Raw genomic sequence first — 14,638 nt, forward strand, 5'->3', positions numbered from 1 at the left:
AGATGAGGAATTTAGGAACACCTATGTGTATCATTGAGATAAAATGTGTTTGCCCCATTAGACATGCCACTATATGTGAGGTCATCCATTCAGATAGAATTTCCATGTCGCTATGATGATGAAAGATATGCTCTCACACGGAAACCCAATTAGAGAGACTAGAGGCACTGTTTTGCCTATTGCCTTTGTTTTTGTATTGCCTTTGAGAATGACAGTGTATTTCAACGCAGAATTGTCCCATGGCGTGTGGCCACTCCTTTGAAGATCGCAGGCCACCTGTTTACAGTCCCCTTGTTGTACAATGAACTGTTTAAAGCATCGCACTTGCTTCATCAGAAGGCGTTCAACATCAGAAAAGAAGAAGGAGCTGGTTTTACCACAGTCCCTTGAGATTTCAGTGCAAAAGAGCGCCTGTCATGTGCTGGTTAACCTCTGACAGTGTGCAGTCCCTTGAGATTTCAGTGCAATAAAGCGTCTGTCATGTGCTGGTTAACCTCTGACAGTGTGCAGTCCCTTGAGCCCCTTGGTCTGAGTTTTGGCCACGCATCCCTTTTTACGGAAGTGCAGTGCACTGGAGGATCCAAGAGTGGCAAAAGGCACTCCATTCTGGTGCCCATGAAAGAGCAGCCTGAGCGTCCTCTGACACTGAATGATGAGTGTTGGAGTCTGAGAATGGTCCCGGGTCTGCACGAGATGATCTGTGCCCATATCTGTAGTGTCTGCCGCAGAGGAGAGATACGGTGCACTGCCTTGAGACATTGAGATTTTTTGAATGAGCTATGAGTGTTTGCCAGGAGGGCACTCCAACAAGATACTGAGCATCAGAGCATGGGAGGCCTGAATCCAAAGGCCCATGCAACAACGGGAGCAGACTTGATTGGACAATAGAAGCCTGCCAGAGAGGCTTTTTGAACAGACTCTGGGCATAGTTGGTTTCACAAGAGTTTTCCGTGTGATTGTATAGACTAAGTGTTAGGAGAATGATTTTATTGTTCAACTGGCATTATTTTTAAGAAGTATTCTGTTTAGTAAAAGCAGAATAAAGTTCATTTCCTGTGGAAGAGTATCCCCTTTTCACCTCAGAACATTAATGAGGGTCACCACTGTTTCACTTGAACATATAATAAATTACAGAAAATGCATAGGAAGACCTACAATGTTACTAGATAATTTTAGGATTTACTTTTTGCTTAGGGTTGTGAAAAATTATGATTTCATTTGTAATAGCGGTCACTACTTTGTCTATATGTTCTTAATGACGTGTTTTTAGTGTTTTTTTAAACATGGCATTGTCTTTTATGGGTGGGATTGTTTTTGCTGCCCAATTCACATCTGTACCCACCTTCCAACCTATGTCTCTTCCTACTTCTACTTCTTTGCATTCTTTCCAGATTTTACCTGAACATGGACTAATTAGGAGGTCAGAGTTTACTGATAATTCCTTTTGTACAGTTTCTGCATCGACACCAGTTAGTAGTGAACATCACTAATTGTTGGGTGTGTGGTCTTCTACCACATACTACAGATAGAGGCATTCCCTATTTGGGGCTGCCATATATGGCCTTTGTGCTACTGCGTGTGTAAGGAGACCTGTCCCGAGAGAGTCGCTAAGTAATAGGATTATGCTTCAGCAACATATTGATGATTTGATAAATATAGACCTGGACTCAGACTAGCGTGAGTATAGGTTATTGCCTATGTAAGGGCAAAAGGAGCGTCTGTGATACTGAAAATTCTGGACTCGTGTAATAAACTTTGTCGTAGCATGACGATTTTTATATCAAAGGACCGAGAATGGCTAGTACACTATGTACAAGCATTTTCGTCATATTCCAGTAACGATTTCACCCAGAAATCGTCATTTTCGTCCTGAACCCTTGGCTTCCATTTTGTGTACAGCAGCCATTTTGTGAGTTGCCCTCACATAGGCTTATAACTACACCCAAATTCGATTCCAAAGGACATGTAGACCTTAATTGACTTCTCTGTGACCTGGGCAAGCTGAAACCATTGCCCCAGGCCGAACCTGCCCGGCCAGTTCCTTTCCCAGTGGCCGAGCGAGATAGCATCAACCTTTTCATCGCACACACACCCTGTCTTATCTTACTCACACCTGTCTCTGCTCCCTTCTTTATGGCCTGTTTACGATGGGGATGTGCCGGGTTTTTATTATGGGTTTCTGCAGCTTGTGTAAGAAGGAATGTTGGTTTTTTTCATGTTTGCAAAAGCTAGAACTGCCCCTTTCTTTTTGTACTGAGTCATGTAACGCTAAAAACATATAAAAGGCCTCTGTCCTCTTCATTCCTCAGACTACCTCATTCACTTGCTACGGCTTCTGGGTGACGTGGCCTCACTATGTTAAGTTTAATAAAGATGTCTTTTCATATTTTCAGAGTCTGTGCCAAGTTCTTGTTATATTAGTAAGTATTCCCTGAGAGCGAAAATTACCGAGTTATTCAGGTGCCAAGGAGAGGTCAGTCTTCTCCACTCAACAGAGCCACAATCTGTTCAGATTGATGCCACCTAAACTCAAGAATATCACAGCCTAAATGGGGGAAGTGGAATAAATACAGAGGAGATATCTGCATCTCCCCTACGGTGGAGCTGCGATAGAAAGTCGAACCTTGATGGCCCAGCTAACAGCAGAATTGGGGTCCCCGCCTCCTGATACTTAGCAGACGACTTAGCCCCAGGCCTAGGCCATTCAATATGTCAAGTTATGCAACCTTATTCTTTAATAATCTGCGGGGGCAGTGAACTACAACATTCCTCGTTTACCTCAGATGTGAAAATTAACAGAATCATGGGAGAGAAATGCAATAATGTTTTTTATGTATGCCATGTACCGATGCAATGTTGCTGGAAAACAATTAAAAAGTTAAAAAAAAAAAAAAAAAAGATTGTCACAGCCAAATTATAGAGGTTGGTGAACCAGGTACTCGATGTTATGGAGGCCTTCTTAGCTGCCGATCTGGATTACGTATCTGTCTTCAGTATCAATTGGAAGGACCAATTTTTTCACCCCTGAAGTGCTTCAGGCTCTGTGACAGACCGACCTAACTATTAAGGCCAGTATATAACAAATAGGGCAGGGGTATGTCGTGTACTTGGGATGCCTGGTGGGTAAGGTTTAGGTTTAGGTGCAGATCCTCCGAGCCAAGGTAGAGACTATCATGGCCTAGGAGCCCCCAAAAACCCAGCCTGTGGTCAGAGCATTCCTGGGCCTCACTGGGTACTACAGGAGGTTTGTCAATGGCACCATTGTTGCCACTTGACAGAGCTGACTTCTAAGAAGCAGTCCAGAAATGTGATTAGGATAGAGGCATGCCAAACTGCATTTAACACCTGTCCGAAGCAAGCCATGTGCACGGCCTCTGTGCTAAGGGACCCTGGATTCCAAGGAGTTTATCGGTCGATGAGATGCCTCAGAACTTAAGGGCAGTGTTATCACAGCTAAATTATTAGGGCCTGAGCCAACTTGTAGCCTTCATCTCCTGGAGGTTACTCCACAGGGAACAGAAGTGGAGTGCTATAGAAAGAGAAGATCTAGCTATGGTGTGGGCAATGACGAAGTTGGCCATACCTGCTTGGCACTCACTACCTGATACAGACTGACCACAGACCCCTTAGGTGGTTCATGCAAATAAGGGATGAGAATCCAAAATTGTTGAGGTGGCTCATTTCCCTACAGGTTATAAGCTTCAGGGTGGAAAACAGACCAGGGATAGACAATGCTAATGCTGATGGTCTATCCAGGGTTATTTGCCTTAGTGATCAGAACCTCTTAGAGGATGGATAGATTTCCTCACATTCAGCTGGGGGGGAGGGCAGATGTGATAGACCTGCTAACCTCCCCTTTTTTGCTGTCTCTTGTTGTTGACCTTAGAACTTTGAGCACTTTACAACTGCTAAACAGTGCTAAAGTGCAATTGCTTCTCCCCTAAACATGGTGACATTTGTATATACCAGATAGGCTTATTTAGTTTCCCTGTAAGTCCCTTGTAAAGTGAAATAACAGATATGCAGGGCCTGTAATCTAAATGCTACAAGTGGGCCTGCAGCACTGATTGTGACACCCACACAGGCAGCCTTCTAAACCTGTGTCAAGCTTGCCATTGCAGGGCCTGTGTGGGCAGTTTACTGCCACTTTGATGTGGCATTTAAAACCCCTTGCCAAGCCTTAAACTCCCCTTTCATCACACATAGGTAACCCCTAAGGTAGGACCTGGGTAGCCTTAAGGGCAGGATGCTATGTAAGTAAACGGTAGGACATGTACTTTTAAGTTTTACATGTCCTGGTATTGACAAACCTGTAAGTCCGTTATTCACAACTTTGTGGCCTACTCCTCTCATAGGCTAGCATTGGGAATTCCTTAAAACACTTTTAAGCTGTAATTGCGGGATAGAAAAGAGTAGCTAAATATTTTTTCATATCTTTGGAATGGCAAAGATAAATCCTCTTTAGTGTTAAAGTTGGATTTGACACTTTCGGGCTGGGTGACAGCTACACTTTGTGATTTCCCCCTAGAAAGCCACAAACACAGGAAGGATAGATGTGACAGAGGACTCATCTGCATTCGGATATCCTTCCTGGGCAGGAAGGGGGAGAGGGAGCTCACACTTACATCTGAATAAGCTGTGCCCTGTCCCCTCACAAAGGACAGATCACCCCCCAAAGATGTCAGACAGGGCTAGGATGAAAGGGGAGCTGTGCACTTCAAGGAGCTGCTTTGAAGTTACCAACCACTAAAAAGACAAATGTGGGTTTAAGTACTGAGGTTCTGGCCCTACCAAGACTGTACACTACTGGACCTGGAAAGAGCTCTGCTGGAGTAAAGACTTCTGTGCAGTAATAATTGCTACTTGACTCTTCTGAGGAACTGCTTCTCTCCTTAGTGGAACTGCCCTGCTGATCTCTCCCCTGCTAAGGACAAGGATTGGACCCATCTCACTTGAACCCAGAGTGACTTGAATGGCTTGCTGGCTTGCCTCCTGTTTTCTGCAGTCTCAGGATCATAAAGAACTTCCTGCAATCCTGCTGGTGCTGCTGGACTCCGCCATCTGTAAGACCTACCCTTGCTTGAGGTGCCCCCTACAGTTGGGGCCTCAGAAGTGTGTTCTGCAGCTGTGTTCTAAAAAAACTGATGCATCATCACCACTGCCCTGGTCAAGACCTATGCATTATTTTTTGACACCGACGCAGAGGCTGTACGAAGACAGCAGTTTCACAGCAGTGTCTTTATCTCTACAGCGCTCGACGCCGACATGGGTGAATCTGAACCAACGCTCTTGAAGTCGACGCATGCTTCCTCCAAGGTAGTTTTTTAGAGAGATCTAAGTGAGTCTCGTAGCTGGTCTTCCCTCCATCGTGGTCGGACTGAAATTTAGATTTGTACTAGTCCCTCACGACCTCAAGTAACCTTTCGACCGCTAGTGACTTCTAGGCACTATTTTTGTATTTAAAGTTTAAAATTCATATCTTGACTTCTTCTGATTGGATGTTTTTCATTTTGGTCTTGATTTACTCAGATAAATATCTCTATTTTTCTACATGTGTGGAGTCATTTTGTGGTGTTTCCATTGTGCTACTGCGTGTGTGTGTTGCACAAATACTTTACACATTGCCTCTTAAGTTAAGCTTGCCTGCACTGTGCCAAACTACCAGAAGGTGAGCTCAGGTTAATATTAACAATTGTGTATCTAGTGTACCCTGATTAGGACTGTGGTCACTACTTGGACAGGCTGCAAACCTCTGCCAACTAGAGACTCATTTCTAACATCTTGGCTAAATACATGACCCACAGTTACCTCCGTCCTTCTAGGTTTCATGCAGCCCCCCTCCTGCTTTTTGTTTCCTGAAGCAAATGAGGAAATAAGAACGTACTGAATATCATGCTTTGAATAAGATAACCATAATAAAACTGATACCCCCTACTTCTGATTCCTGTATTGCTAGATCAGATAAAAGGTGCTCAGATAAATACTAAACTGGATCGGAGAAGGGCTTACCATCTGGTGCGAGCACACAAGGAAATGAGTGGAAGACAGCCTTTAAAACCTAATTTGAGTTATTCAAGCATCTGGTAATGCCGTTTGGGCTATGCAATGTCTCAGATGCATTTCAGTACCTCATCAATAATGTAGCGAGAGACGATTTGAATCTGTTCGTTGAGATCTATATGCACGACCATTTGCATTATTCTCTATACAAAGACATCCATATTTAGCATATGACAGTAGTTCAAGGGGCCTTGAGAAAGCGCACATTATATTGTAAATTGGCAAACTACAAATTTAATAAAAACAGAGGCTAAGTTTCTGGGAGTCATTCTTTCCCTTTTTGGGATGAGCAAGTCAGAAAGGAAAGTTCAGCCAGTGAGAGGTTGGTCTACCCCAACATTTGTTAGGGAGCTACAATGTTTTTGGGGGTTTACTGAGTTCTACAAAAGATTCATAGCTCACTTTTCATACGCTATTGCACCTAAAACCCACTTACGAAGAAAAGGAATACCATTTCAATGGTATGTTAATGCCAATCAAGCATTTCAATCATTAATAGCGGCATTCACCACCTCCCACATTTTGAGACATCCCAATACAGAACACTCCTTTATTGTAGAGGCAGATGCCTCCCACACTGCCGAAGGGGCAATTTTGTCTCAGAGACAAGAGAGTAATGGCCAGCTTCATCCTGACACCACATGTCGAGGAAACTAAATTCAGCAGAAACAAATTATACGATCACAGAGAAAGAACTATTGGCCATTAAGGAAGCCTTCAAAGAGTGGCGACATAATTTACTGGAAGAAACACATACTGTCACTGTGTTTCTGGATCATCGTAACTTGCAGTTCATGCACTCCACTAGATGTTGAACATTATGACTACAAAGATGGATGCTTTTCTTTTCAGAGTTTGATTTCACAGTGACTTTTCTTCCAGGCCCTCAGAACAGAAACCTGCTGCCCTAACAAGACAAGAATCAGGAGATAAGCCCCCAAAATGTGAACAATTATCTATGCTCAAACCAAAACAGGTCATTGGGGAAAGAATCGAAAATAAGTTTGGGATGGGCTATGAACCAGCTTTCCAGTGCAGTAATCACAATCATTTTTCAATCAACATCCAAGAAGAAAACTGCTGATAACTTATTTTTCATGAACAGAAGTTATTTATTCCTACAAATTAACTATGACAAATAGTTCCATATGTCCATATGTCTCCTACGACAGGCCACCATTGTATGACAAAAAATTCTGATACCTCTGATACCTATGGGTCTAGCCAGCGCTACACAAAACTTTAAAAATAAATAAATAAACTAGCATGATTGTTGGTGATTCACATTGGACGTCTACATGCTTTCTCACAAAAGATAATTTCTGATCTGGCCCAACAGTGTACCTCCAACTTTTGGAAATCTTGATGTTTGATACTCTAAATCAAACCTGCTATGTCTACTAGATCTCATCTGCAATTGAACGGACAGATGGAGCACGTCAATCAGAGCCTAAAACAATGACCTAGACATTACCTCACTGATTCTGCAGGTACACCATTTTACAGCAACAGTGGAAGACATCCTACTTGTTTTCTGTTTGCTGTATAAGTAAAAGAAATCACTATTCCTGCAGTATACGAACACATTAAGAACATTCTGAAAACGTTGATGCTGGTAAAAGAAGCATTCGAGCCAACCTAAAGTCAACTACATAACACAGGCAGAAAAAAGGCTAGAGGGTTGCAAATAGCAAATTGGAGATCAGGTGTGGTTGTCTACACATCACCTTCAGTTTTACGTGAACAATAAATTCAAACCTCAATTAATAGGCCTGTATACCATTACCCGACAAATTAATCCAGTCACAATTAAATTAGGATTGCCATCTAATTGTACAATTCACCCTATGTTTCCCACCTCTCTACTGAAACCTGCTGTTTATAAACACCGACAAAAACACAACCACTTCTTGTACAAGGTCATCCAGAGAATAAAGTAAAAATCCTCCTAGACTCTCAATATCAACTCGGTAAATTGGGGTGTTTACTGTCATGGAAAGGATATGGAGCTAAAGACAATTGAAGGGATCCTGCAACCAATGTTCATGCCTCACAACTCACAGCATGGTTTCATGCCCAAAACCCACAGAAACCTGATCCATGAAACATCCTTCAGAAAGGGACACTGCCATGATTAAACTATTGGGCTCTTTCATTCACATTCAAGGCTAGAAAACCTAGAACTACATGTACCATAATCCCCAGACAACTTAACAAGGACAACTCCAGGTGAAAAAGGAGCCACACCCTGCAGCAGTTGCTTGCCCTATGTTGTATCTCAGCACAAGGAGAAGATACAGTGTTGCCCCATCGTGCTACTTAATTGCTCATGATTCTTGGGAAAGATTCTCTCCACGAAGGTGTTTCCCAGTCACACCCAGCAACAGCCACTCTTCACAGCTGTTTCAGGGAGAAGTCTGGCCCTCTTCTAGTCAGGCAGCCATGATCTTATATGTGTGGTTCCCATGCTAAAACATTTATTACTTGATACCTTCATAAAACACTAGATAGATGCATGTTTATCAGTGGTGGCTCCTCTGCTAAGGTGGTAAAGCGTCGCCCCACTGTTTTCTAGCACTGAAGAGAAAATAAAAGGATAATAGCTTGTGCTTTCTCCTACTTCCACAGCTTTGCGTGAGGAGGCGCTGGCAGGGGAGGAGGAGTAGCACCCTTCTAAGTGTGCAATGACTGCTTGGCTGGCCCTCTCAGGCTGCCCAAAACGGTCTTGGCACTTCAGATGTTCTCCATACAGGCTGCATTACAGCCTGCATGGAGAACATGCCCATGCAGTGGCATAACAAAACTTGCGGGGGTCCCCCTGCAAAGTGCATGGAGGGGCCCCCCACGCTCCAGTCCCAGTCAGGAACTCTCAGGCCCACCTGTGCACAGTGCCAGAAGGGGCATCCAGGAGCCTAGGGCTTTCACCACCAAGGAGGCTGTGGAGGCTATTGTTACACCACTGTTTTGAAGTGCTCTACTCCTTTACTGGTGGTGCCTTGGATGTGTGACTTGTCACGAGGGGAAAGTGTTTTGAACTGCAACACAACATATTCTCTCTATTGAAAGCCAAATTATTAGATAAAACAGGTAAATTGCTCACCAACCCCATCACACATCTCCTGCAACCGTTCTTCACGATTGTTAGAACTGTAGGGCTACTCAGCTGATGGCACAGACAGTTATACGGCACTGTAGTGCTGAGGCTTTAGGCTCTGGCGTTCAAACTGGTGATTTATAATGTCTAGTATTGTGAATGTCCCCCCTGCATCTGTAATAAACATGTGATGACCAGAATTCTGTGTTTGATCTCAAGTGCTCCACTGTCCATTTGGTCCAGGTCCCAGACATGCGACTATTGCCCGTGAAATAACATTTTAAATAAATGTGCAACAGTACATGTTAGCACCACAATCCTTCCTGAAGCGCTTCATAATTAGCATGAAGGGGCTCCCATTATTGGGTATAGCAACACTTTAGTTTTCGTTCCGTTTCATCTTGTGGAATCTACCTATGTGATAATGCCAATGGGCGTTGAGACATCAGTCTGCCAGTGCTTCCCTTTTATGTTCCAGTCCAGCTAGACCACAGGATCGGATTACGTGGTCCATTCACTGAAAACGTTGGTGCCCAGCTCCTTATTTTATGCCAACCACCACACCAAGATGTAAGAAGAAGGTCCCCTATAGAGCCTGTGAGAAAAATAGTTAGTAGAATAACTCAGCTGGTTGAACACACACTGCAGAGATCTCTGTGACATTTGCAGGAAATACAGTTCCTAGAGGGCTCTTCCTTGCATCACAAGATGAAGCAATGACTAATGAGGTGTTAACATCTATTACACAAATATTATGCAAGAGAGAATTACATTAAAGAACAAAACTGACTTAAGATAAAAAATGAGGAGCTAACTCCATCACCAGATATTGCCCACTATCAGACTGCCACCCTCCATATGTGCTTTAAACTACTTTTGAACACCCTCTAATCATTTCTTTTTTGATAAAAAATAACCTAGGCTTTTGCTGTCCATGTAAATATCTGAAATGTGTTTGCTCAAAGCATGTTGAGCTTAATTTGATGAAAATAGTGTTCTCAGAATCACAGCCTTTTTGAAAAAAAGTGTTTTATCTCAGGAAACTTATGTTTACTTGAATGCTTTTTCTTGCACAGCAATGATGGTTATACTTTGAAGATTGTAATACCGTAATATTTAATGTGACTATATGTAATGTTTTTTTACTATGAACTTTTACATGAAATTGTTTATGTATTTTATTGTGTGCTTTTATGATTGCTACTTAACAATCGAATAAAGCTATTCTTGAACTTGTATCATCATGGATTTAACACTGCTTGACGAAATGATGGAATAGGCTGCTTAAGATCACAGCTACTCTTTCCAGCACCACAACTTATGCCTAATCTGAAACATCAATGAAAATGATCCATGACTTTGCATTAGGATTGGGGAGCGTATGGAACTTTGTGCGTATGGCAAATTGATAAGTCCTACTGACTCTCAAGCAAAAAGTGATCTCCAATCAGTTAATCTGCTACTACTAAAGTTGATGTGCCCTTGTTGTGGGATTCCTAAAAAATGAAAGCTGGACTGCTGGAAGTGATTTTCTAAATATTCCTGCTTTAGCTTAACAGAAGCAAAACATGCATTTCAGTGCATCTGTACACTGCACAGTCAGTGTTAGACTTCACAAACCCGCCACAAACAAAATTTGTATTTAGAGATGATCCTTTACCATTTCTGCTTAAAACCTGATGGTACATTCAGGTGAAGCCTTACCATTTTGAATTTCAGACAAATTAGACACTGGAGCATGATATGTGTATTAGACTCTCAAGGGCTAGGGACTACGGCTAGGGACCCTGAGTGGTCTTCAGAGCTGGAGGAGCTTTGCCTCTGCAGTGACAAAATAGTGGTATCCTCCTCTTCTCTTTGTTCTCACACATGTTCAGTTCATATGCTGTAACTCCTCACCTTTTCTACCCCCCCTCTTTCCAATATTGCTTACCTTTGATCCTTTAGATTATGAGGTAGGCTATTACAATGATTGCCTCCATTTCAACCTGTAGTAGGATTATGCAAATAGAGTAATTGGAGTCACTAGAGCTGCTATGCAGGCCATGTCGATCACCAGTGTCAATAATGCACCGCTATTCACAGTTGTGGTGTTTTCTTTTACTGCTTGATGGGGGTCTGTGGATTAGACTGATTCCCTGATAGGATCCTGCATCTTCCCCATAAAGGCTCTTAAATATTGTTCATTTTTCCTTCACTTCTCAATGCATGTATGTCAGGAGCAGCTCTAACAGGCTGACTAGGGCCAGAAACCATGCTGTTCTTTTCCTCTCCCACTTACATCTCCGGTAGCAAGAGTCAGAGGGACCACGAATTGAAGGGGAGAGTTGCGATGCAGAGTCATGGATCTTGCAGGGTAAGGAAAGATGTTTCTTCTTTCCATAACGCCTGTTTATTATTGCCTCTTTGACCATTTACAATATTTCTGGCCAAGGCCAGCCTTCATTAATTTTCCTTTGAAAAAATTGCCTTTAACCAAGATCATGCAGACACACCAGGTATGCATTCTTTAAAAAGAGATGCTGATTTTCCATTCAACAGCACTAGTGCCAACAAGACATGAAATCTAGGCAATGACCACTGAAAAAAAGAGTTACCTAGCATCACATCATCATGAGAAGCTATAGTGTACCGTTGAGAAGTGGAAATGCTGCATGGGCTAACAGCAGTGGCATCTTAAGGATTTTGGGGGCCCTGGACCAAACGTATTTTGGGGACCCTATCTGGAACAACTTTGGATTTGTGATCCAATTTCAGATCTTTCATGACCTCTTTGACTAGGTTACTGACAGTGCACAGGAACAACCCTCACATTCTAAATGTGTTTACATCTAATATTCAGGGCTAGTTTGTGTCTTTTAAATATTGTGCCACCGGAGCAGCTCACCAATATTACTGCAAATAGTCTCTGTGACGCCCTCCCATTTCTCATATGTGAGGCCCTGTTTTGATCTAAAAGAAAATTTTTTATGGATATTGCATGAACATAAACACATCATTTCTTTGCAAAATGTCTGTACTGGACTCTCACACATCAATTTCATTAACAAGAAATAAAAAGAATATTCAAGGTCATTAGGGCAAGACTCCAGAGCCCACTTTGCCCTTGCATTAAAATATATCTGTTTATAGCTAGAGAGAGTGGTGGTGAGAAAGAAAGAGAAAGAAAAAAGATATGGGACACACTATCCAGAACATTTTTTTCCCCTCCGCCCACAATAAGACCCACGTTTAAGTTTGGGTGAAAGTTGTGTGGGGTACAAAAGTGTATGATTACCTTGAAGTAGATGTAAAATAGTACACTTAAGGGATTGCAGCCCTGTTAAACTAAGCCTTTGAAAGAGAAAAAAAACACATGCACATAAAGAAATGGCTCAGTAAAAGGAGGGTGCACTCCCAGGAAGAAGATATGATGATAATGGGATGAACAAAACAGAACTCAAAATATGGAAATTGAAAACATAGAATAAATCACACTTAGCCCAGAAGGGAATGGGATGATAAACTATGTATAGTGAAACTGTTTACTTTCAGATTGTAGCTAACAGGGTGTTGAGGACAATTTACAGTTGAGATTGTATGCTTAATTGCAGGACTAAAATAGCAATGCGAAGTTATGTGTTTTATTGAGAGTGAGAGCCTAGAAGACAACTGCCCATCTGATTAAAGGCGAGGACGTGCAAACTGTAATTTTGTCTGCTCCTGGTGATACTCTGGCTGTTATTGATAACGATCCCTTTCCCGTTACCAATTTCCTTAATGTATCTGCCCTTTTTGACATCGTGGACAACACACTATTGATGAACTCTTTGGCGTCTGTTGTTTGGGCCCGCAATTTTTCTAGAATGCTTATGTTCTGTTGTACCAGAGAGTGTGCAACATGACACAAAAGGAACTTTTATGATGTCACCAACTTCAACAGAATTTGTTGTCATGAGGGGAATCATGTTCTCTGTATTATTCATATCTGTTTGATCATCTCATGGACTTAGTGATCAACAGTTTCTTCCATTCATAAATAGACAGCCTTCAGACATGTCATTTTAATGTGGGATAGTTTTTTCCATGATGTCAGGTGGGACACTATAAGAGAGAATTGTTTCAAGATGGAAGTCTTTTTACTACACCACCATCATACACTGCAATCTTTCTACATGAAACTACTGCCCAGTACTCTGCTGTCTGCACTCAAGGCATGCCAAAAGGATGATGATCACAACGTTTTCTCAGTAGAGACCACTGTTCATAAGGATGATTTATCAGGTACCAGGGACAAAATATCAGCTACCTGAAGCCTAACTTTATGAACTGAAGGTCAGGCAGTATTCACATAACCAGTTAATAGTCAACCTAATATTTCAAAGCTTGAATATCTCCCTAAACCCCCCCCCCGATCCCAAAGGATCCAATATCTCAAAATACCACCGGTCACATCGTCAACTTAGTCTTTTCATTAACTTTCAGACAGGGGCTTTCCAAGAGTCTCAATTTTATGCTTTCAATTTGAATGCCTGCATATGCAGACTCATTTGAATTAGAAACGAATTAGCAGTAAATTTCAATGAGCACTTCATAATCAGCCACTCAATTACTTTGATCATTGCTCATTCACATTTAAAGGTATGGGAGACTCTAGGGCTTAAGTGAAGGATGCAATCATTTTGAAGGACCCCCAGCTATCCATGGGAATTCAAATATCTATTAAGTCTATCTGTGTTAACTCCTCATTAAATCTTCAGCTAAAAAAGGAATGACACACACTCATACAGCTTTAGCAGAGCGAGGGGCTGCAAATCATGTGGACCAGCAGCGAGTCCACTCAGGATAGCAAACAGTGACTGCAGGAATGAATCCACCAGTCATGAACATTTAAGAACCTAAATGTTGGCAGCCTGCCAGATCAAGACTGTCATTAAAGTTAACGTTTTTATTGCAATGGAATCTGGAGTTAGCAAATGGTGGAAGAAGTTATACATTGTGTGGTGGAAAGGTTAGAGACCCTTTAATATGTGTTACATGGGGATGGTATCATTTCTCACTCCACCAATGCTTGCATTTGTTTCATTATGGGTCTGCTGTTTACAATATGAGGGCCAAGAGGTGATTGATACATCAAACAACACACTTACATGATCAAAATGAATGTTGAGGCCTGTTGTAAATACAGTTTTTAGAGAATCTTTGAATGGCAAATCCATATTTTGTATATTTACATTCACTAACCTGCCAACTGTTCCATATCATGGCCAAATTAATTTACACCTCATGCTGTGTTAATTGACATGGAGCTTGTTTGTCTTCCTACTTCTACTTTAAGTGGCATTGATTTTGCACTGCATAGTACACGTTCAAAGGAAGTTAAAGCTAAATTGAATAAGCGCCTTGTAAGGAGTGAAGACATATATAAATCTACATATTTTACCTGTCACCATCTAAGTCCAAAATCACAAAGCATTTTCTGTGGCTATCTGTTTTTACTCCAGA

The 14,638-nt window shown here is 41.9% G+C and overlaps 1 protein-coding gene across 1 annotated transcript in view; it reads right to left on the reverse strand.

Annotated features, from left to right (window-relative positions):
- Positions 1-14,638, reverse strand: part of LOC144768422 (protein-glutamine gamma-glutamyltransferase E-like) — a 370,967-nt gene that overhangs the window by 42,403 nt on the left and 313,926 nt on the right. The window lies entirely within an intron of this gene.

The sequence above is a fragment of the Lissotriton helveticus genome, chromosome 7, assembly GCF_964261635.1.
Source record: "Lissotriton helveticus chromosome 7, aLisHel1.1, whole genome shotgun sequence".
Taxonomy (NCBI): Eukaryota; Metazoa; Chordata; class Amphibia; order Caudata; family Salamandridae; genus Lissotriton; species Lissotriton helveticus.